This window comes from Crocodylus porosus, unplaced genomic scaffold (genome assembly GCF_001723895.1).
Source record: "Crocodylus porosus isolate Cpor-Errol unplaced genomic scaffold, CroPor_comp1, whole genome shotgun sequence".
NCBI classification, from domain to species: domain Eukaryota; kingdom Metazoa; phylum Chordata; order Crocodylia; family Crocodylidae; genus Crocodylus; species Crocodylus porosus.
Window position 1 is genome coordinate 187,693,331 of NW_017728886.1, and position 4,068 is coordinate 187,697,398.

Sequence of the window (4,068 nt, forward strand, 5' to 3'; positions counted from 1 at the left end):
GCATTTCCTACTGTCCCAAATTTTTTCATTCCCGGTAGTTCTGAAAAAATATTTAATCCTTTCCTCTGGGTATTTTAAGAACTCCCTCTTTTTGTTTATTCAAGTCATGGCTGAAAAAATATCCTGTTATTGTGTTATTGCCTCTTTTAATTTGACAAGCTAAATGAACCCTCTGTTATAATTTTCAGGCCTTTTAAAGTGTTGTTGGTTTTTTTTAATCGCACAAGAGAACCTTGGGAGCAGTCTTAAGAAACTGCTTTTGTTTCCTCACTATTTTATGTTGTTTTCTGTAGATCAACTTGGCTAGGGACAGACATTCAAAAAGCCTGAGCCTGAACTGGTTAAATCTTTGCAGGTTAGTCTAACCTGGCTGGGCTAAATCAGTTTTGTAACCAGACAGATGCCTCAGAAATGCAGGCACATGCCTACAGTGGCTCAGGCTAGAAACTGGGGAATGCTAGAGCAGCCCTCCCTTCCCTTCCAAAGTGCTGTGCTGGGGGCTGGGGGTCATGGCCAGGCTCTGGCAGGATGCTTTGATTATTCCCTCCATCCTAAGCAGCCCAGCAGGGAATGCTGATCACCCCTAACTCAGCGCTTATCAACCCATTAAGGAAACAGAGCATCTCTCCATTAACTAACAGAGCTCTTCTTCCAAGGAAGGACATAAAGCTACCTGTTGATTAGCTCCAAAAAGCCTGTCTGCCTGTCATCTCCCACAGCATGGACTGTAGCCAGCATGTGGTTTGCTAGCTAATGCTGAGGTATCTGCATAAGGCAGATGGCAGTGGGGAATAATCCCTTCTTAGCAAGGAGAAGCCAGGCAGACGCTCTGTGCCTGCAAGTCTCTGGCGGAGCTCTGGCCAGGGAGCAGAGTTGGGGGGGAGGAGCTCTGCTGTGGAGTAGAGAGCCCTGCCCAGCCCAGAGAGCATGCTGGGATGCTGGGGGTGTCTGGTTTATCTTAAAACAGCAAAGGGTCTGGGTTTTTTCCCCATGAACTTTGTTGGTAAATTTGATGTGTAGGTTGGGAACTGGATTGGATGTTCTTATGGACCCTTTTAGACTGGGATTAAACTAGAAGATCCTTTTCAGTCCTATGTTCCAATGTTAAAAAATTGCTACAAGAATAAAGCAGATTGTAAGCACACTAGGAGTACATCCAGAAGTGATTTTCTCATTCCTAAGAAAAATGATACTAATCCCCAAAAAACAATTTATTAAAGACTGTGTTCCCATTGCTGCTACATCTATTTCTCCCAGGCTCTTTACTTTGCTTTGCTGGAAGGGGCGAGGCACTGAGGTAAAGCATGGAGTGTCCTTCTGTCCTATGTTTGCACAGCATCCTACACAGTGGGTTCCCAGTCCATGATTAGGGACCCTAGTGCTACTATACTAAAATAACAGTAAGAAAAATAAACTGATAGCTGTTGCCAATTATAATCGGATTTTATAGTCTGTCTGATTGGCCTTAGTGTAGGAACAGGGTAGTGGGATAAAGATGGTTTTATACCTCATTAAAATCTTGATTCTGGGGCTGGCTGGAGATCAGTTTTGACCCTTGCACAGTCTAGGGCTAGCCCATGTTGCATCCAGCTGCCTGTGCTCAATAGCATGTATTCCATTGGCCAGAGATATTTCAGAAATAGTGATGACTCCGCCATGTTTTCTTGCTAATAGGGAAATTCACCCTGAAGTTCCTTTTACATGGGGAAATCCTTAGAAATCTGGTTAATCGTGCTTTGTAGCCCATTTGCATCACAAGAGCAGAGCAAAGGAGATGTAGCAGGGTTGAGAATCTGGCTCACAGTGTTGATAAACTTTAGGAAATCCCATAACATGTTTATTTATTTATTTATGTAAAATGTAACTGGTCTGGCTGGAATATAATGCTGTTTATCATAGCTCTAGCACATACTGTCACCCTCAGAACATTTCCTGGATCAGCAGAACTGTTTTTAGCTATAATTTTTATTGAAATATTCTGCCTTAAACCTAGAGAGCACCAACAAAGGCTTCAGACCTGTAAATCAACAACAATTCCTAAAAACAAATCATCATGATGGAGTTTTGCCAACCTGATTTTCTGTGCTCATTCATTATTTGGTTTTCACTTTCTGAACTGATTTAAACAGACCCTGCTGTTACTGCACCAGTTGCATCCAAGATAGGAGCCTGATTTACGTTCTGAAAACATGAACTATCCAGTGGCTTAGTTTACAAAACTACAGAGAGCTATAAGGGAGTCATTCAACCCAGATCTGAACTTCTACAAACAAGGCCTTGCAGATTGTCTCTGTTTTTTCCTTTTGACCTAGTAAGCTGTTGGGAGTAACTGCAAGAAATTTGGTTTGGTGTGGCACCACTACTGCTGTGCTCTGCAGAGGAAAACCTGAGGTTAGCTTAGGCAATGAACAATAGGACAGGCCTAATTTTACTTTTCAGAAGGTGTCCTAGAACAAAATATAGGAAAGTCACAGGAATGAGCACCCCTGAAGGGCATATATTAGCTAGAAATAGCTACTACAGATCCAGAGGGTGAAGGTGGCATAAACTTGAAGCCAGTTTATTGGAAGGGGCAAGGAGGAAGTATGGATGACCAAGAGGACAGAATCAGAAGAAACTGATCAAAGCTCTGGACGTATTTAAGTGACAATGCAATGACTGTGTCTTCTTCATTCCTGACACAGCTCTTTCATAGCAGCACATGGAAATAAAACTAGGGAAAGAGGAGGTCAGATCATAGGATTCAGAGCACTGGCTATTCTGGTCTGCTCATAAATGGCTGTGGGAAACCAATATAAATTAGAGCAGATATTGATTAGGGCATGGACAAACAAGCACATTGCAGTGAGGGAAAGGGGAATGGGCATTTTTTACTAAACTACTGCTGTGTGCCCATGTGTACATTCTTTGCCAGTGGTAAGTGAAAGCTAAACCGAGGTGGCTTACCCTATTGTACGGAAAGCTCCAGTTTAGCTTTCAGTTACTACAGGATGGAAGCAGGCAGATAGGCAATTACTGTAGAGCCCTGGACACAGTAAGTCCCTACTCCTTTTATTTATTTCTAGTTAGACAAGCTTTCAAATGCAAGACATTCTTCTTTGCCATTGTAGGCAGCAGATTTTTATATATTCCATGTTACAGTAGTATTAGGGTGATGTTGAACCCATGATGGTCCAGGAATATTTGACCAATGGCATAAGTGGAATAGTTGGACGTGTTTTTGAATGTGAGACCTTCTGACATACAGCTGATCCAATAAAAGATACCACCCTAAGAAATCATTACCTCTCCAAAATTCCTGGACCATCAGGGCTACACCACTATCATGTATCTGTGAGGAAAAAGACTTCAGCCAAAGAACTGAAAATCTTTTATTGTTCATGAAGTTGTTCAAAGACCAAATTATAGGTCTTAGGATTCTAGCGAGGTTTCGGTTGCTCTGAATGTCCACTAAATGCATGAGGAAAACAGCACTTGCATTTAAGCTTCAACGGTTATAATTTGTACTGGAGGGAAGACCAAGCTAAGCCTTTTGTCAAGTCCAGAATCAGGGAAATGCAACAGGTACCTTAAATTCACCTTTACCCTTGCTTATCAGCTGCATGTTCTGATCTGTGCCTTCTGAGACTTGAGGACCATGTGCCCTGTCAAGTGTATTTATGATCCTATCTACATTCTTAATAAAAATATAGTGGTTAATGAGAAGGATGTTTGAAGATGTTGTGCCCCAGGGACAGGCTATATTCAAGAAGAAAGCACCGAGAATTTTCTGGCACTTCATAATGAAAAAGTTTTCTAATGTTTCCACTGTGCTTCAGTAGTTTAGCTATTCTTGTTGCACATTAGTATCACCAGCACTGTTGATGGACAGCGAGAGGAACACACGTAATCATCTCCATGATTTTGGCTTCTACCTGTGCAAAGAAAGCAAGACAACTATAGTGCACATGCAGGGATAGCTTCTTCCAGGCATTTTGGGTATCTGCTTACTGTTCTTCAAAGGCAGAAGCCTGGGCAGGGTGGTACCTTAGAGACTAACTGTAGTAGTATTGTATTTACAGTTATAAC

At 42.0% G+C, this 4,068-nt stretch overlaps 1 long non-coding RNA gene across 1 annotated transcript; it reads right to left on the minus strand.

The window, feature by feature from the left end:
• Positions 1 to 518: 518 nt before the first annotated feature.
• Positions 519 to 2,692, minus strand: LOC109317963. The gene is made up of 4 exons (XR_002103154.1): positions 2,681 to 2,692; positions 2,216 to 2,219; positions 2,109 to 2,111; positions 519 to 648 (listed from the first exon to the last, which is right to left on the minus strand). It is a non-coding gene; the product is annotated as an uncharacterized LOC109317963 (long non-coding RNA).
• Positions 2,693 to 4,068: the final 1,376 nt, after the last annotated feature.